The sequence below is a fragment of the Lepisosteus platostomus genome, chromosome 19 (genome assembly GCF_059453375.1).
Source record: "Lepisosteus platostomus isolate fLepPlt1 chromosome 19, fLepPlt1.hap1, whole genome shotgun sequence".
NCBI classification, from domain to species: Eukaryota; Metazoa; Chordata; class Actinopteri; order Semionotiformes; family Lepisosteidae; genus Lepisosteus; species Lepisosteus platostomus.
In genome coordinates this window covers 18,564,390-18,584,471 of record NC_142629.1, presented here as the reverse complement: position 1 = coordinate 18,584,471, position 20,082 = coordinate 18,564,390, and the positions used below count along the sequence as shown (strand labels likewise).

Sequence of the window (20,082 nt, the reverse complement as noted above, 5' to 3'; positions counted from 1 at the left end):
GTTTTCCGTACTATCCAGTGGTCCCACAGTGGTCCTTTTTATGCTGTGGTATGTTTAAGAATACATTTTGCAAATGTTAAGTTATAATAATCTGCCATCTTACATTTTGCAACATGATCAAATGATGAATTGGAGGTTTTCCAGCAGATTTCAGGCAATTCCAGGGTCATTTATCATCATATTAATTTTTAATTATAATAATTAATAATTAAAAAAAGGAATGTGTTTTTTAACCAAGTTTTTCTAGTGAAATATTGAGTGGCACAGAAACAGAAACAATGAAATTGCTACATGTGAGGTCATCATGGTCTCACACTTGTAGTCCCGCACTATCTGGCATTTCAGACACCAGTTGTGAAGTGAATAAGTCATTAAATATTGACTTAAAAGCTTCAAAGTTTATTCAGAGGGTCATTATGAAACAATTAGATGTTAATGAATCATACTTATTCCAACTAATCTGCTTTTGCTGAATTTGCAGAGGGAATTTAAGGGAAATATTGAATCTTGATTACACTTGAAACTTAGTTGGATCCATCTCTGCAGACAGCCCTGCTGCTGGCTCGCCTTGAGAGAATTGTGTTAACGTTATGAACACGAGTGCGATGGTTGCAGCATCAGCAATGAGACCAAACAGCAAGAAATAAGAATCCCATAACGCTGTGTAATAATGCTTTTTGAACCTGGAAATGGAATAAAAGGCTAAGCTAACGTACGGCTGGAAGACTTTTAAGAGCACATCTGCAGTGGGGGGGGCACAGAGTAATTACGGCTGAGGTAGAAAGGCCACAGAAAAAGCAGATTCATTAGGGAAGTTTTTGAGTAAGGGATTGACTAAGATTGCCACCACAGCTGTGAATTTAAATGCTCTCCAAACGCAGTTCAACCACAAAATCTGTACAAAATGTGAAGAAAGGATCAAAGGGGTGCATTTTAAGAGCTTTTAAAAAGTAACTTTCTGTAATTACCTATTGTAGATGACTAATTTTGGCCCAGTGGTCCCTGTATTTTCCCCCAGCAGGAAAGCCTCCTAGAAAACATTGCTGTTCATGTACTGTAGAAGAAACTGGTTTGTGACGAATGTTTTTGACTACCGCCTCCTTTACTGAAGCAAAAAAAAACATTAGTTGCAACGTGTGACTATTTCGAATGAATAGGAGTAAAAATCACACTGTCGCCTTGAAAATTTCAGATGAGATATTTGACAAAAGCAAATGGCTTGTATTTTAATGAATACAATCACTCACCAATTCAGAAGTGGACTATGAGCTTAAATCCTCCAATATATTGAGCTATCCAATTGACACACATATCACATTGTCTTTATTCAGTTAAAAAGCCAATCCTATAATACTAAACAGTTGATGATAAGTTGAAATCTGGCTACATCAGGTTAAATGCGGTTTCACTCCGTTTCCAGTTGTGACCTCTAGTTTGTGATTTATTGTATATTCCAAAGACATTTGTTATTGGGTTGACTGTGTCAGTGCTTTTGAGGAAATGGAAAATGTGGATCTGGCGCCCTCAGAGTCTTCTCAGTTTGAGACTGAACAGGTTCAGCTCTCTCAGCTCTCGGTGCTGGACATTCCCTGGGCATTTTGAACTACTGCTTTTTTTTTCAATGCTGAGGCTCCTGCCTCTGAGTTTGTGTTGGACTTGCATCTTTGTGGGTATGTATCATGTGACGTGCTGGACCAGTGGGCGCTTCGATTGGAACTGCCTGGAGTGACGAGCAGCATGAATGCCAGCAAGCCAGATGCAGGCAGAGTGCTGTTCTTGCTGCTGTCTGCTCGTATGCCTGAAATACTTATGACCCTATCTTGCATTTTAATTTTAAATTAGGCTTTCCCATTCCTTGATATTTCTGTAGTGCTTTGCATCTTTTTATACCAACACGAAACCCCTTGAAGAGAAGATATTTCAAATATTATAGCACGGAATAATGTAATTAACAAGGGCAGACAAGCTGCCACAGAATGTAAATTTGGGAAAAAATGTAACCTGCCACTGACCTAAATCTTTTTCCATTAAGAGTCCAGAATCAATGTACTTGTCAATATTTGTATTTGTCACAGAAGGCATAATATCGTGCAATATGAGAACCTATCTATAGACTTAAAATATAGAATCTCTACATGAAGAAAAGATCATCCTAAAAGGAAATGTATTCTGGTGAAGTTGAAGTCATTTTTACAAATTTATCATTCATGAATATTAAAGAACACGTACAGAGAGTTATCGAGTTGAAAATTGTTTATAGGCGAGGAGTCTAACTTTTCAAATGTTGGTGAAGATAAAAGCCTTGGTAAATGATATTAGTCTCATCTTTCAATGCTGTAAAATACACACAAAGGACAGTTAGTAAATACACTGAATTTTATTGAACCTGTAGTGTCTGTATAGTCTAAACATAACTGTATTATGTGCAAATTTGCAGCAGTAAAGTGTGAGCCATTGATCAGTTGGGAGTTGGGTATCTAATACCTGTTTGGGGAGAGTGCTGTAGAGGGCCTTGTTTCATTATTGAACCTGCAAGATATCTACAACAAAGACTCCTGCACCATCAGGGGTTTTCAATGCATTCACAACTCTTGAGCCTCCAAAATCATGTGGGAGCCTATGCAAGGCACGATTGTACCTTTTTGTAAACTCACTCAAGAGGTCCTTCTATAGAGCAGCTTGTATTCTGCAAAAGTAAATTCGAATCTTTAGGCTTCATGATAGGAAATTATCTTTAAAGTCCTTTGACTGCTAATGTAATTGAACAGTACAAAAGTGAACTTGACTAGATGACAGGCTTCATAATACAGTACATGCCAAATCTAACATGTTCTTTCATTATACTTACAGGATTGTTATATTCTAAAATACAATCAGAACAAAAGAACACCAGTTAATTATTTTTTTTTATAATTCCTGTGGTGCAATTACTGAAGCTCAGTAAAACACATAGGCTTCCCTAATAGATATTTCAGCCTACGTTTATATACATATTCATAGATGGAGGCATTTAAAATGTGCATGATCAGAATTTTAAGGAAAAAAAACTTGTTAGAACTGATAAACTGTGGTTATATAGCCTCATGCTGATGCCTCCTTTCTGTCTGGAACAGAGAGTACTAGGCAGTGTTTTTTGAAGTCGTCGTAAAGAGACATTTTATCATATTCAAATGACAATTTTTTTGGCAAAGGTGCTGGTAGATTTTGAAGCAACAAAAGACATAAACCAATAGCCGTACAGAACACACTGGCAGGAGGGTAATGTCTTTTTCAATTGACACTAATGATGTGTTTCATAGCTATGTGTTTAGTGTATAAAAAAGGACGACAACACTCTATTGTAGCAGCGTCTGCTTTATGAATCCACCTCGTTGCTGAGAAGCAAGTCTCTACCCTTCGGGGAATGACACCTACAGTATAGTGGAGAACTCACACTGCTTTCTGAAAATACGAACAGATAGGAAATCCATGCAGTGCTCATGTGTTCGTCATGCTGCTCATGTTCTCCAATATGTTCTCATGCCAGTGCGCTATTCTGAAGTTATGTGCAAATTCGTAAGAAAAGTCAAGCAGTAAGACGTGGTGTACAGATCCCCTTTGCCTTTTGGCCTGTGTCCCAGATCTCAAAAGGTATTAGAGTTCCTTCCAAAGTACAAGACACGTTTGTATTTCCTCTGAAGCACGGCTTCTCTCAAATCAGAAGCTGTTGCAGTTCAAATACAGCTTACAGCTCTGCTATAGCACATTATAGAGGGCATCCACCAATTTTAAAAGGAGAATATTGCCTCCATAACTCGACATGATAAAGTCAGGAAACTTCCGAAAGCCGTTGTCTGTCTTAACTGAGCACTTTCTCATCTCTCTCCCTCATGAAACTCACTCCTCGGCGGAATTCCTCGCTCTTCACTGCGCAAACCAGGTCCTGACATGATATCCTCTCTGTTTTGGCCAAGGAGGGGGCAGTGGCATTTACGTTTGAGCTTTCCAGTATTTATTTTTACTCTGACTGAGTAATCTAATAGAATAGAAAGTACTTCTGATTTTTTTTTGTTGCTTTAGCAACAGTTCTGAGCTTCAGAATGGGAAAAGAGGAAAATAAATATAACTATCATGAATAGGAGAAATATAATTATCATGCTTTACAAATTTTTCTTTTACATTTGAAATGCTTCAGCATCACAGGGATGCTTGCATAGCTGGGTGCCACTCGCTGTAGCAAATAGTGTGTGAAGGCAATTCTTGGAAGGGAATATGACCTTCAAGTGTGTTAGTGCCTCAAAATCAAAACTTCAGCAGGTGCTGTACTTAAGAAAAGCTTGTTATATCCGCCTTTTCCAGTGATTATGAAAAGAAAGAGTGTGAAATCCCAGAAACTCCTGATGTACAATGGTTTGTAAGCAGACACACGAACACAGCCCAGTCCCAGTTCACCAGGAATGCGAAATGCCTGGAGATACAGTAATTCCATGAGGAGACTGTCCATGCTGGCTGTCGGCTTTGTCTGGCTGTGACTGATACATTCTCAAGGATTGAGCTGTAGGGTGTTTCAGTAGAAGAACAGCGCATTAATGATTCAAAGTGGCTAAGTGCCTACACGATTCAGTTGTTGCATACCAATTCATCCAAGTTTATCAGATGACTAGCTAAGGAAGGAAAGCAGTTTAAAATGATGACCAATTAGATCTAAATGTGTAGAGTACATTCTGTCAGGATATACATTTCTAGAGTTTTGCTAATTTTATGTGTTTTTAAGTTCATAAAAATTTACTACTTTAGAAAAACTATACTACAAACATTAATATGTTAACTATTAAGGACTATAAATCATGAAAACTGCCACAGTGCATATAAATGCACTTTGCTTAATAAAACTAGGATGTTTTCTATGACACTTCAAAACAAATGGAAAAAATGATTTGATCATACTAATACAGATATTTATAACACAGATATTTAAAAATCTGTATTAATGAGTTTTTCCCAGAGGCATATTATAGTCTTTCATGGAAAAAGAGATTGTAAAAAGAGAGTTTGTGTCTCTGAATTTGCACAAATTGAAACCAGATTATTCAAAATATTTTAGAAGAAGCCATCGCTGTAAACTATCATCATTCCGATAGCAAGTTATAGACAGGTAATTGCTGGTGCTTTATTTTATTATATATCTTTATTTAGATTGTTTTTATACAATTTTGTGGAACAATTCATATTAGATACTTAACTGCAGAGCAGGTGCTATATATTATAAGCTGGGCACAATTACACCTTGTCTGAAGTATTGGACCGGTGTTTTCAGGCTTGATAACACATTGCAAATAACCAGCCCATGTAATCCTTTCCCTCACAGTGAAATGGACTGCAGGGCTTTTCAGGCACATTAAAATACACTGCCCACTCTGAGCTGGACTGAGGCCACCAGGAGGTAACTGACAGCGAACACTAAAATCTTCCCCCTGCATTCAGCTTCTGTCACCTGCCGGGTTTAATCGTTTCAGTGGGCATGTTCATTGGGGTGGAGTCTTTCTTTTCATATTCACGGTGAAGCAGTCAGTGACTTTATTGACACATTTGTGTGCAAGCTGGAGAAATGGTCATTTTACAGGAATGAAGCTTGAGTGAATTACAAGGGGTCCTATCGCCATGGTCCCCACTGTGGCAATTTTACCATGACTAAGGGCTTCATTTGTCCCACTACCCTGCACAAAAAAAGAGAATAGAAATACATAATTAGTGAAGAAGTCAAAAGGCTTCTTCAAGATATTGTCCAGCACTTTGCAGCTTTTGTGCAAAATCTAACGAACACAATCACAACAAAACACTACAACTTTTCCACACCACTTGTTCCTTCTGCATTTCTAGTTTTAGAGTTTCCTGCTAAAGGATCACCAAAATAATATCACAAAGGTCTACGTGTGACAAAAGTACAATGGAATAAGACTGTATCCGCAGGAGCTTGGCAGGCTTCCTCTGTCCCATATCTTGCTCCATGGATGTGAGCAGCAGAGAGCTCCACAGAGCCAGCGTCAGGACCAGGGTTGTCCGGGCAGTGTTGTCCGGGCAAGGAAGGAGGCTCCCAGGGCAGTGCAGACTGGCCAGCCAGGACCAGCATGGAGTTATTATTACTAGGAGAGAGTAAGGAACATACTAGGGGCTCCAAAGGTGTTCCAGATTTTACACAAGGCACAGGGGAGAAACTTCATATGCCAGCATCCACGAGGAGAGCTGAATTTAGAGCTGAATTTACATTGTCCCAGGATTGAGTCCAAGACATTTGTTTATCTGTAACATTTGAACCCCAGTTTGAACTAAGCCGCACAAGATTTATATAAAGGCTTGAAATGAAAAATATACAGTAAGGAGAAAACCCATTCCTTTTGTTTTGGCTTTTTGAGATCCAAGAGATTATGCATTGAGTCTGTAGATAACCTCTCCCTCCACTGCACACTCAAGAATGGAGATACAGTTATAAAAAGAAGCCAGGAAGCTGATTTTCAGATCCCTACTCTTGTAACAAGTGAAGAGCATCCAATTTAAAATGTCTACTGGAATGTGAATCCCTTTATTTTCTCCAAAGAGGGCAATAAAAAAGACAACTCATGTAAGGAGTTTATAATTCTGGAAAACAGGGAATGGACGTGCATATTTTGGGGATTTGTGAAAATCAACTTCAGAATCTTGATCTTTTCTTGACATGGAGTCCATAATACTGCAGTGTCAGAATTAAACCCAACAGACAATTCCTGAAAACAAATGGGTAGAAATAAACTTTCAATTAAGCCCCCTGTAGATTTCTCATGCTGTGGAAATTTTAATATGCAGTAATTTCCCACTCCATAGTAATGAGACATTCATTTTTATTATGGAGCCTGAAGAGAACTAGGAAAATGTATCCCTCTGTTCAAGTTAGCATCTACTTCTTTTATAATAATATTAAGGTTGTTTATCGTAATGAAGAAAAAATTGCACTACCAAGGTATCCAAAGTGTTTGATCATCAGCACAATTAGAGACAGACCACTTTTCTCCATTGCAAAATTAATTTTATATCCTGATAGAGCACTGAAATCATCAACAATAGCTAACATATGAAGCTGGGATTCTAAGACATATCTTCATATTGCAATATATTGCAAGTATTGCCAGTAGAGAGTGATATGTAGTATTGTTACCAGAATCAGGAGTAGAAAAGAGTAGACTGATAGACAGCTTCATCTAGTGGCATGAAAGACAGGACAATCAGAGGAGAGAGGCTGTATTCCTGGCAAGTGCCCCTAAAAAATGATTAACTGGAAGGTAGCACTTGCTGCCAGTTAACACCATAACTGACAGGGTGTTTATGTTCTAACCATTTTGATAGACACAGGAGTGGCGTGCCATAGCAGTAATCTTTTAAGTTGGCGGATCTAGGTAAAAACCACAAAAATGCAGGTATAGGGTACAAAATCAGTCCTCTTTATTTACAATATGAAAGGAAATAGTCAAAATCTCATACTCTAAATCTCTACTTTCTAGGCTTCTTCTGTGTCTTTTGTGTTCTGTGTAGTTAGTCATTGAGTTGCTTACCAGTTGCCAAAAGGCTCTCTTTGAGACTCTTCTCCAAAATAAACTTTTCAGTACTTCAGTGTCCAGAGAGCAGATGTACAGTATAATGATGTGGGAGCTTCAGTTTACCTCTTTTATAAGTATAGGTTATAAGACCAATTGTCCTCTCCCAACCAGTCAGGTGACTGTGGACACCAGGCTATTCTGGGGAATGTGTATCATACAAAGATCTTCATTTTGTCTTAACCTACCACCCTCTCATGCTATAAAAAATAAAACTGGAACACAAACACATATAATAATGTACACCAAACAACAGATATTCCAGTTGAAGTGGCTCAACAGCTTTTCTGGCTTCCAATGAAAGGAAGTGTTTCATAGGGAGGCAATACTTTTAGCTGTGTGTATAATGTGAAGAACCCTTTAATAAAGCCTGTCTGATTGTGCTATAAGCATGCAGTGAGAATAATAGCACCTTAGCATACAGCTTGATATCAGAGCAAGCCAAATAGGATGACAGCTCCCACAAAGTGTGGAGTCTTTACTAAGACTGTTTTAATAGGTTTATAACAACAGGAATAACAGTATTAACAGTGTCCCTCTGAAATCAGCTTTTCTGAACTGCACAACAGTTGCAGATACATGCAGATACAACTGTATGTATCATTTTAAGCAGGAGGAGATGGAATTAGGGCCAGATAGAATTCAGGAGGAATGCCTGAAATGTGAGAAGGATTAGCTATTGTCATGTCCTGATTAGTCTCCTTTAGCTCAGTGATGTATTATACAGTAGGTGCTTGTGGTCCAGCCACTTCTGCAGAAGAATGCCAAGGCAAATGAAGACCCTGGGCTTCAAACTTCACAAGAAAAAATTCTCATAGACTTCTCTCAATAATATTAAGAAATCTGGCAAATGTCCTAGGTGCAGATTATTTATCTTTAAGAAGATTGATTTTCCATGCAGTATCAAAATAATACCATTTAGAAGTGAACTGTTGAGCATATTCAATAAAAAAATAAACACTTTGGTTTCCAATTCAGTAATTTTACTAATTTAAGATTTATGCAGTTGGAAGGCAGAAAAATAGTTTAATATACTACAATACAGTAGAACGTTCTGTACTGAAACCTTTCACCGTATCCTATAGAATGAGGTGTTCATCAGCTAAGCCCTGTTAACATCAAAGCCTCCTCCAGTTTGGCTTGAAGCTGCCTCTGAAACAGCTCATTTTGTAGCAGCACGGTATTCAAACCCCAGCGGGGGGCGTGTTAAAATTTATCAGTAAGTACAAATCTGCAGAAATTGCCACGGTGATCTCGTAGTGATTTGGGGAATATCTCATCAGTGTGCTTCAAAGAAAAAAAAAGAGCTTGGGAAGCAAAAAAAAAGTATCCAGTTCTAGAGTATGATTTATGTTTAGATGGAAAAAAGTAAATTCTTTAGCTGACAGCATAAATACATGCCATATATCTACTAGGCAGCAATGCGGGAACTGTATCTCTGAGCCTTTCTGGGTCTGCTGATGCTCTTTCTGGAGCACGCAGTGTTGTTGGATTGAGCAGGGGGACCTGAGAGGAGCAGCTGTTTCTGTGAGCTCTCAGTGGCGGCTTGTGCTGCAGGGGTGGCAGGGAGAAGAAAGCTGTAGGTGTTCGCATGAGGCCAGGAAAGTAAGATGTGCCGCAGCTACGTTCACCACTTTCGGGAAAAAGGACCATCAGAACACAGGTCTAAGGGTCTAATTGGCTGCCATGAAGGTAGACCAGTGTTAGGGTTGTGGTTCGAGCTGGGAAAAGGTTGGAATTTCCCACAGGGAGAAGCGGGTTGGTTCTCCTGGTGGTTCAAAAGGGGGGTAAAGCACAGTCCGGTTCCTATTTGGTTAGGATTTGAAAAGAAAAGCACAGTGCTGCTCTCCTTACGTTTAAGGTTAGGTTTACTGAGGAATCCAGTGATATTGGACCAAGCCAGGGTAGGAAGTTTTTTACACCATAGTTCGTCTGGCTATGATTTTATCCCTTGTTTTACAGTTCTTCACTGTGTATAGTAACAGTGATCTTCAGGTTACAACAAATAGGGTGCAAATACCCCATACAAAGGGTTAATGTGCATAGCTCCTTTAATGCCATATTACTAGGCTAGGGTATCTGCTACACACACAAATCAGACATACAATTTCGCAGTGTTGTAGGTGCCAGAAATAGTGGATTTGTTTGTCAATCTGTCAAGTAAATGATTTATGACAGCATTAATGATTCCATCCAGAAGAACCTCAAAGCAAATTCCAACATATAAAAAAAAAAGACTCAAACATCAAAGCAGCAAAAACTGAAACAATCTAGAGCTGGTTACCTTCTGATCCCAATATAGAAATTTACCAATTCCTTTGCAATATAATTAAAACATCCTTGGTTTTGCTCTCTGTACAAAAGAAAGAAATCTATTGTCGTCTTGTTTCAAATAAGACTCCTGTTTCGTGGCAACATCTATAATTAACACATATTTTTAATGACAGGGACAGAAGCATAAACTCTGAAGCCAAGTTAAATCACTTTGATTACACACAGAAACCATCATGCTGATGTTATGATCTTTTCCTTTATGAACTAATATAGCAAACTGCTATTTTGCGTGGGCAAAGGGGTTAAATGCTTTTGAAAGAGCCATTATTGGAGGTTTCGTGGACAATGATAATACTTTTGTAAGGTTCTGTGTTTTTCCTTGTATTAATTAAATTTTTACTGAAGGATCGGTAAAAATGGTTTATGTACGATATGTGTACTTTGTTGTGTTCTGCTATTTGATGGGGGTGTGAACGAACATTTCACATTAAGCTAGTGGTGCTGTTTTCATCTATGTTTTTCATATACCAACATGTTTTGTAATCAGTAGTTTATTTATTTGACCTGCCTTCCCATTGAGTCACTTTTGCGACACATTACAAGCCCCACTGCAATTTCAGTTTCCAAGTATACTGCAGGAGCTTCAGGACCGATTTAAGGGAGGTGTGACTAACTGTCATCACTGCAAGTTTGTAGGTGTCTGAGGAGTTGCAGCAGTCGCTGTTTTGCTGGGATCTGAGAGCGCTCTGGCCGATTCATTCCCACCTTATTTCCCATTGAATCTGAGCTGCTGTGAACTGCTGTGGGGGGAAAAATAGGCAAGTGACATGACCCAGGAACAATCCTGTGACAACTGAATAAAAAACAAACGTTTCCTGCCTCTGTCATGCGCTCTGATGTTTTATTTTGGTGTTATTTTGTTATTACATCTCTTGTTGAGTGACTACTAGTCTTGTCATTTTCTGAGCTGGACTCCAGCTGCCACCATTGTCCCATTGTTTTTATTTTATGGGACATGCTGTCTTAAAGCTATTGGATACATTCCAGACTGGGGCGCCTTCTGTATGAAGTTCACATATTCTCACTGTGTTCACTGGAGCTCCTCTGGTGTTTCTCCCACCTCTGAAAGACATGGTTGCAGGATTGATTGCTGTTTCCTGGAAATATGTGCCCTATGATCATCTGACAGCCCATCCTGGGATCAGACCCACCTTGCTCTCTATGCTTCTGCAGTAGGCTCTGAATTGCCACAACCTTTTAATTTTTAATTTTTATTTTCCATTGAAGCTTTTGCTTACCTTTATTTTTTTTCAACCACAAAAGTGTAGTTTTTCCTAGGAATATTGACTACTAAGTGCTACACATTTGTAATACAATAAAATGGTACTTGTTTGAAAGGGGGTGGATTCTTTTGCCCTATATACAGCATATGTTTATATACTCTATATACGCAAACAACAGGTATCTGCATTTCAGTTTCTTTTGCTTGCTTCTCCTGATTATATTGCATTTGGAGTCATACGATTGCTTCTATTTACTGTACTCTAATATCTCTTGCTTCCCTTTGTGCAATTGTATTGAGATAGATCAGCTAAAGCAATCAAGGAGAACATCACCTCTGTCAGCTCTGTGCATTTTCTTCTCTTTTTAAACCATAGGTAAGGGCCAGAACTGTCAAGCCACACTTCTGATGGTGAGCAACTTGGATAATTCATGAAAGCACGCTGTTCATCTTTTGCCTAAAATATCAGTAGGGAGTTTAACATCTATAGTATAATATCTGGAGTAATATATACAGGTAGTTATAAATAATCTCATTGATGTGCGTTTTACTTTATATAAAAAATAATATGATTTAAAATGATAGGAAATCTATGGTCCCTATCTAGTTATGATCCAGGACATAATCTTAATTTTCCTGTCAAAATTATTAACCTCAGTGAATGTAACCCAAACTCAGCCATACAGTAGCCAACAATCTAAAGAGCAATTAATTTAATTTAATTTAAGGAGTGCCACAGAAAAAGCGAATATCAAAACCAATAATGACCAAATCCTTTGGTACTAATTCCTTTACTTTTCGCCCATATAAACTGACAAGAAGTCACCTTGAAAGCAGATTGTATGGCAAACTTTCAAAAAGTATTATTTTTTTCATAAAGGATAAACACATACTGTAATAAGAAAGGGGAGGTTCAGGCCCAATCAGCCCACAAAGCTAATTGATCCCAGGATCTAGTTAAGGATCTATTTCTTGAAAACTAACAGGGTGTCGGCTTCAGCAGCTGCAGCCCGTTTTTACCGGCAAGAGTGGGATATATAGTTCTCGAGCATCTAGTAGTCCTAAAAATGCATTTATTATATTTGCATCATTAAAATAATGCATTGCTTCATCACTAGAAACTTCTGTCCATACTATGAAATAAATAGCAGTGCCGGTAGATGACTGTACAGTATAGTTCTGCGCAACAGTGAAAAATATCAATTGCAATCAAATAAACTAAATTTCATTTTAAAGTCTCACAGAGAGTGAAAGGACTAAAAGGAACTACACAGTCTGATGAGTCTATGGACACACGACTCACACACTGTCCTGCCATTCACCAGGATGGTACCAGAACCATTCACAACTAACTGGTAGCAAGTCTTCCATTCTCATTCAATAGAAGAATGATAAACATTTTCAAATGTTTAGTTTAAAAATGACTTTTAGTACAACTATAATATAAACAGCTTACATAAATAAACGTAAATTGTTTTATTTGTTTTTATTTGTTTTATTTGTGCAATTGTTTTATTTTGGTGTTAATCCTTGTGGCTGGGAGTAGACCCCAGAAAGCATCCCTTAGTTACATGCATTCTTACAGAAATCAGCTTTTAATCAGCTGTGTAAATCAAGAACAACCTTTATCTGTGTTCCTCTCAATAAATTATTATTATTATTTTTCTTATTTGTGCATTTTCCCACACTGCTCTATAGTACTGTGTTCAATCCAGCCATGTAACAGTTCTTATACAGTGCTTTATATTAGGATTTGAAAGTAAGAGCATTTTCCTTTCTAGACCTGCAAGGAGAAAACAGCTTACTGTTGTGTTGCTATTGATGTCTGGTGAACAAAAAAATAATAGTTTGCTGCTTGTAAAAAATTGAACATTAAAAATGAATGTTCATATGAATGTGACTTATTCTTTTTGTCACAAAGCTGGATATGTGGTAGCGCTGCAGAAGAGGTTTCATGTTTTAATAATTTGTCATAGAAAGGAGTGTTCATTCACCGGCTTTTAAAAGCATTACTGTCTTTGTTGTAATGGTTATGATACCGCCCAGCTTTGCAAACTGAACTTGTCATTATTATTTTAACTTACTTCTGTGTATCATGCCTCCACTTTCTTCAGGTTCTACCCACAAGGGACATTACTCTTCCCAGTGCGTTGGGCTTTATGAATCCCCACACGGCCAACTCCAAAACAGAACTCTTTCTGTTGATCAGACAACTTCTTTTTTGGGAAAACTGCTGAAGTAAATAAAAAGAGGAAGAATGCAATTTGGCAGAGTTAAGACTTGATTTAAGCACAGCACACCTTGACTAATTAATTTGATAGTTTTTTCACAATGGAAAATAAGACTGGAGTTTATAGGGTTTATTTCAGAATTTTCCTTATTCTTTGTGTAAAAAGTAACCATAATCCTAATTTGCCTCTCAATATTATTAAGTGAATATAACCAGATCTTAGCCGTACAACCAGGATTCAAAGACCAAAAGAGCAAAATTGACAAAAGAAGCAATTAAATTTAAGACGTGCCAGAGAAAAAGAGAATATTAAAACAGAAAATGACCAAAACCTTTGGTACTAATTGCTTTACTTTTCTCTCATATAAATAGACAAGAACTTGGTCCATAACTGTCTCACTGTTAATCTCATCACTTCACCATGTCATTTTCTCTGCTTATATGATATGATCCTCCGTGGCCAAGTAGTGCATTATGCCCTCTCAGAAGGGCCAGACACTTGCAAAGAAAATGAGGGCTATATGGCTTCACACCCCTGTGTTAGTTTATTGTAAATGCTCCTCTGGCAGGAATTACACTAACAAGACTTCAGCTGGGACACTCCATGCTCTCCAACCGTTTTCCTGACACCCGAGGATGAGGGGCTGATATTTCCTGAGCTCTTGTTCATGTGCCTCCTCTACCCTGAAGTTCCAGGGCATTGTCAGTTCAGGGCTCCCTGCTTTGTGTCTCTAGACCAAAAGACGATGTCTGGGATGACTTGTAAATAGTCAGACGATGTGCCGACTACTTCCTCTGCACACTTGAGCTGCCTCTTTATATCTGCTTGCTTTTCCCAGTCGCTTGTTGTTGCGAAAATCCCTTTGTCCTTTGCCGCCTATACCACACCCTCTCCTGGCCTGACAGTGGGTACAATAAGGGCCCTGGGTAAGCTGATCTGATCTCCTCTTTGCCATCTCTAGTTCAGCTCCCGGCTGTGTCAGTATCTGTTCATGTTACCACCTAAATCTCCCATCTGACAGACCTGCTTGACGGAAGGAGAGCTCATTTTCTAGACTTGCTGGCCCTACACACTGTGTGAAATTAGGGCTTTCTACCAGCACCCATGTACAGATGAAACATGAAAGATGTATTTAGAAGTTCTTTACACAAAGAATTGTGGGAAAACGGCACAGGTGATCCAGCCTTTTTTTTTAACCAACAGCCTGTCTTTTTTCATGCAATGGCTGCATGAGATTATTGAATCAAACTGATACCAGTAATCAAAGGGCTAGATGATCAAATATTGTCCTCTCATTTGAACTACTCATGTTCTTGTAACCTGTAATCTTGTAAAATGCAACTAGATTTCAAATACTAATAAGGATCAAATGTACTAACCGTGATTATTCAGCTGACCATGGAAAAAAATATGTTGAAAAATATAACTCATGGGGGCTTCTGTAAACAGGCTCCATCTCTTTAACACGTTTTCACGTGGAGCCAAGAAAAAAAGCGGCCTGCACCGTCAGACTGTGGCCACGCCCACTCAAATGACATTTCTCGCAGGCCACGCCCCGCACACCTGTGCGCCAGGTTCTGCTGGAGAGAGCGGAGCTGAGTGAGTTTGTTCTGCGTCTTTTACGATTATTTTTTTATTTTTCCTTTATTTGGATATAGATAAAATTTAAATCATGGAATTATGTAGTCTAAACCTCTCAGGAGAAAGGGGTAAAACACCTATTTTCATTGGAATCTAAACAGCATTTTTTTGTTCACAAAATCAAGCGTGTGCATTTATCCAAACACACAGTTACCTACCTAAAATTGAAATGTTTTTCATTATTTTCCAGAGTTTGTTGTGTGATTCTGCTCTTACTGTATATTCTTGGTAACATTTTCGCTTGCAACTAATACTTTTAATTGGGCTTTAAATTGTGAATTCTGCTTTTTTGTATTTTCAGTTTAGTGTATTCGGGAAGGACATGATTCGCACTAAATACTGGGAGTATAAACGTAAGCATAAACAAAGTATAAACATTTGATTTATTTCTTTATACTATCTTATTGAGATATTATATGCTCTCTGCCCTAGTGAAAAGGTCGTTTGCTGCTGAGAAAACTTAGTTTTAAGTATCTTTAAATGTTCTAAATACTTGTGTTCTTGTTTCCAGTTTGGTGGCTTCGGGCAGGACGGGCTTGGCTCAGCTGCTGAAATTATCTGTGTAAGTATAAAACGTTTTATTCGTTTACACGTATCGTATTGAAGTACACTATATATTGCTTCTGTTTGAAAACGTGATGCGCCTTGTTAAAAGAAGACAATAAATAGCCAATACTAGAGTTCTCCAGGGCAGAAGTGGTTTTGACCCGACAACACTGTAGGCCTGCTATTTATAGCATCATTTTCTGCTAAAACTGCGATCACTGTCGCATTTTTTAATGCGCATAATACAGATTCATTAGAAGCCGTTTTAGCTTCCAAATTGCATCACAACACTGAAGATAACGGAACCTATAAAGATATGGATTGATAATTTGTGCGTTAAATACGTTGTTGCAGAAAAGCATATGGTAATCAAAATGGTTATGGTAAAAAAATGCACATTAGTAGTGGTAGTTTATAATCGACACGCTGTAGCTGTATTGTGTTCCTGTATTCACACTTTAAATGTAACTGCTTCTATACCTTGTTGAACAGAACACTCTGTTGCACCAGAACAATCAGTTCAGAAACTCGATCAAACTAGCTAGGATAATTTCGAGATCCTGTTTGTAACCGAAAGTTAATACTGATTTCTGTTGTTTTACAGGAAATGCAACGAAGTTCCAGTCTTCATTCCGGTCGCTGCCTCGACTGATAACTCGGAGAAACAGTAACGTGCTGTGTGTTTCTGTATCTTTGCTTGTAGTTGTTTGCAAATGTTTTCTTACTCTGTTGACTTGTAACACTATTTAGCGTTAATGTAGCCGTGCTTTGACACTTTGTAATTGAAATGCATGTTTATTTTCACTTTGAAGCCTGTGCATCCGACGTATTGTAATGCTTTGTTTTGTATGCCATTTTCGCTCAATAAATTGTTGATTGAACCTTGATTTTGTTCTTTGATTTCTTGTGCAGAGTTTTGTTCCCCCTTGGCCCTGAAAAATCCCGATGGTGGTGAGTTTTTTGGCGGAGAGATTTTGCTTACAGTTTGTGGCCGCAAGGGGACCCCCTATCGCTTTTTGACTTGAAAAGGTCAAAGGCTACCCCCTTTTTAAGCGTGTCCAGATTTTCCCGCCAAAAAACTTAGTATCTGGGGTTTTTCTCGGGGTCTGGTAGCAATCAAGCCGAGCCTCGCCCACCCCCCCTCATTGGAGAGGGGTAGGCGGGGGCTGGCTGATTGACCGCAGCTCTAGCCAAGCCCACTCGCTCCCGGCAGGAGAGGATGGCAGGTTGGTGGTGGCTTTGGACTTAGAAAGCTGTCAGTTGCAAGTTGTGACTGATGGGCTGAGTCCGCCCTGGGTGCCTCCTCTCTCTCGGCCCGAGGCCATCTCCAGCTGGGAGTGAGGGGGCTTGGCTAGAGCTATCCTCCCTTCTCCTCCCCCCAGGGCTAGACCCACGCTCCCTCCTAGGGACCCTATTCCCCCCAGACTATCTAAAAAGGCGGGCGTCCTCGCACTTTTCCAGGTCAGTGCGATGGGTTGTCGCCTTGCGGTGCGTGGCGCACGCGCAAGACAACACTTCACACCTTCGAAAATACAGGACAATGCAGACAATGAAACGAGAGTTTTTATTGCAGAATTCACAGCACATACAATAGCAGCAGTCAACAGAAAACATGCAGGTTAAGAATAAAATACAGCACTGAATCAGGACATTACAGATCAAGCCACTGGTAACAAAAATCAAATGTAACAAAAAGCACACATTGTTGAGAAGAACTTGGCCAATGCTCGTCGAGTTGCTGGAGTGGAGCTGGAAAGGAGATCGTCGGAGCGCAGAGAACCAGGAGCCGCAGAGCAGAACTGAAGGCAAAAGAAAAAGGAGCAAGTTAACGGGATATCGGACTTGTAGAATCGATTCACTTGAAGTTCTGAAGTCTTTTAACTTTAATAAACCGCCCCAATAAAGAAACATACAAACACGCTCAAATTCAACAAGCAAACAATAGGTAACGTAATGAGAAACCCCAGATACACCCCGGTCCCAGTACTCCAATATTTAGAAAATAGGTTCAGCCTATTATGAAGAAAAGAACCCATAAAAAACAACCACCGCTTTTGTGTTTCCTATTTGTATTCAACAAAAGCACAACTGAACGAAAAGAAGTGATAACGGTAGTAGAAAACCGTTCTGGTGTTCAAATGCTGTGAAATACGAGTTGACTTTAATACACCAATTTTGCACAAATAAATAGTTTAGCGTAAGGTAGGAATAAAACTTACCGCGGAAAAAAACACTTTCATAACTGGAGGCCCGTTTTTGAAATCCCTTTGTCACCTGGAGAAACAAGAAAACATACGAATTAGTACATTTAATCTTTGCTAAAGTGTATCATTCGGGAACAGAAAGCGATAGATACTGGAAGGCGGAGATATTAATAATTAGATACACAGTTATACATTTTATACAGCAGATTATTTAAGATAAATTACAGCTTTTTTCGTTAGAGGAAACAGAGCTAGACATACCATGTCTTTAAAAACATACTTACATGAAAGGTAGTATAAGAACGCTGAAGGCAGACTTTTGAAACTTCGAGAGCACGCTCAAACAGACAGGACACTCATTTCGGCGTCCTAAAACACAAATTCAGCAGAAACAAATGCAATTTACAAAAGTTGCAACAACAATACATTTTTGTCTAACTTTCCTCAAAGTAAACTTTAAGTTTTTATATTTAAAAGAAGAAAATTAGAAATAAAACGCAAACGCAAACGCACCTCACGCAGCAGAAACTCTCCCCGCCGCCATCGAGCCGGGCGCACCTGTGGAACAGATGGACGGGGCGTGTCCGCTGAGGAAGGTCACTCTGGGGGCGGGCTCGGCTCCTGAATGACAGCTGTGCGCTCGGTTACAAGGGCTCAGCACTCACGCTACTGAAGATCAAAAGAAACTTGAACTCACCAAATCATACATAAAGTATAAAAACGGCTGATTTTCAGACAACCTAACACAGTAGCATTCCTCTACGAGTCTGTTTGCTGGACTGGTTTAGCTTGCGGCTGGTTGATCGAATCAAGAGAAATGTGCTGTAGAGAGACCCCTGTCGCTCCTAGTTAGGACTGCACCTCTCTTTCACTGCTAGTGCCACACCTATCCTGCAGGTGTCTCAGTGGTATAAGGGGCTGCTTTTTAGAATTGAATTCCGAACTACGCATTTATAAAGGACTTAAACCCCCCATTTGCCCTGTTTTGGAAGGCCCCGAAAATGGAGCCCCCCAAAACGGCCGGCGTGGTAGAGAACAGCCCCTTCTACAAACTCACCCCGACAGCATGAGAGCTTCACCCGGGGACTAGGTCTCAGACCGGGGATTAGGTCTCAGACTGACGGGGAGGCTCGGGGCTCGACTTTAACTCACATGACTCTCCGGGAGTCGATCTGCTCTCTGAACTTTAGAAGTGTCTGATGGTTCAGCCCGCGGAGCCACCAGGCCGGCCATGCAGAATACCGGCCATGTACATCTCTTATTCAGACTAAAGCCAAGTCACAGTCCCGAGACGAGGCGGTTTCCCCTGTTTGCTCTATCACCAGGCATTTTTTTTTTAAATGTCTGTAATGATTCTAAAGACAACTTTAATAAAACTACATGGACGATTAAATTGGTCTAAATGTTTTATACCCCAGCTGGTGTTTGGGCAGAGTATCCCTTTAGTTCCTTAAAAATAGCAGGTGTCACGACAGTATATTTATATTTCCATGGGCGTTTGACAAGGTTCAACATAGAAGCTTAAAGATTAAAGATTTAAAAATCAAAAGCCATGCATGTAAATAGAAAGTGAACTGGTGTATGCATAGAAAACAGAATAGTTACAAGGATGTAATAACTAGTCTTGTAATCAATGAAGCATCACATCGCTTCTTATTATTACTATTGGAGACGCTATTTTTTCATATACTATCATATGTGAAAGTTATTGTAGTCAAATGCAAAAAATGGAGGTAGTGAAAGTGTTTTTTTATGAATATCAGACCACTGGCAATGAATTAGTGGAAGCAGTGTGCGGCAGGTGTTTAGGAGTTTTGTATTAACTCTAAGAGAGATGCAAATTCATTTGTATTAATTAAAAAAGTCATTAAAAGTCTATATCGTGTTATACACTGTATACACAGGTTCTACAGTGAAAAGGGAACCACGGTCAATGAGTGACGTACAGTACAGTAATCACAGTACAGTAATCACAGGTGAGACTGACTGTCAAACACTAACAGTATAATTCTTACTGCTTGACCTAAAGCTAAAAGAGGGAATTCTGAAACACTGTTTCTAGCACAAGGGTGTAGCTAACTTCTAACCTCTTACTATTGATGATAGATGGGGATGAATATAGTATTTTGAATTAAACTGAAAACAAATCGTAAATCCTCAATAAAAGTTTCAATAAGGTTATTTCATCAGCGGTGTAGTTAAAAGTATGGAATGGGATGGGATTGACTTCAGTTGCTTGTGTCGGAAAGACTGAGGGATCCATGTCAACTCCAGGATCAAGTCCATGTTTTACACATTTC

The 20,082-nt window shown here is 39.1% G+C and overlaps 2 long non-coding RNA genes across 4 annotated transcripts in view; one reads left to right on the top strand and one right to left on the bottom strand.

Annotated features, from left to right (window-relative positions):
• LOC148645332 (uncharacterized) overlaps positions 1 to 16,465 on the top strand; it is a 98,758-nt gene extending 82,293 nt beyond the window's left edge. For both annotated transcript variants that reach the window (XR_015928452.1, XR_015928453.1), the window contains 2 exons: positions 15,544 to 15,594; positions 16,183 to 16,465. This is a non-coding gene — a long non-coding RNA (uncharacterized LOC148645332). The remainder of the gene's footprint in view (positions 1 to 15,543; positions 15,595 to 16,182) is intronic.
• Positions 16,466 to 17,123: 658 nt separating this feature from the next.
• Positions 17,124 to 20,082, bottom strand: part of LOC148645331 (uncharacterized) — a 124,876-nt gene continuing 121,917 nt past the window's right edge. Inside the window, exons 4-7 of one of the 2 annotated variants that reach the window (XR_015928297.1) lie at positions 18,296 to 18,451; positions 18,067 to 18,151; positions 17,794 to 17,852; positions 17,124 to 17,377 (exon numbers count right to left, since the gene is read on the bottom strand). This is a non-coding gene — a long non-coding RNA (uncharacterized LOC148645331). The remainder of the gene's footprint in view (positions 17,378 to 17,793; positions 17,853 to 18,066; positions 18,152 to 18,295; positions 18,452 to 20,082) is intronic. The other variant, XR_015928298.1, reaches the window with a different exon arrangement.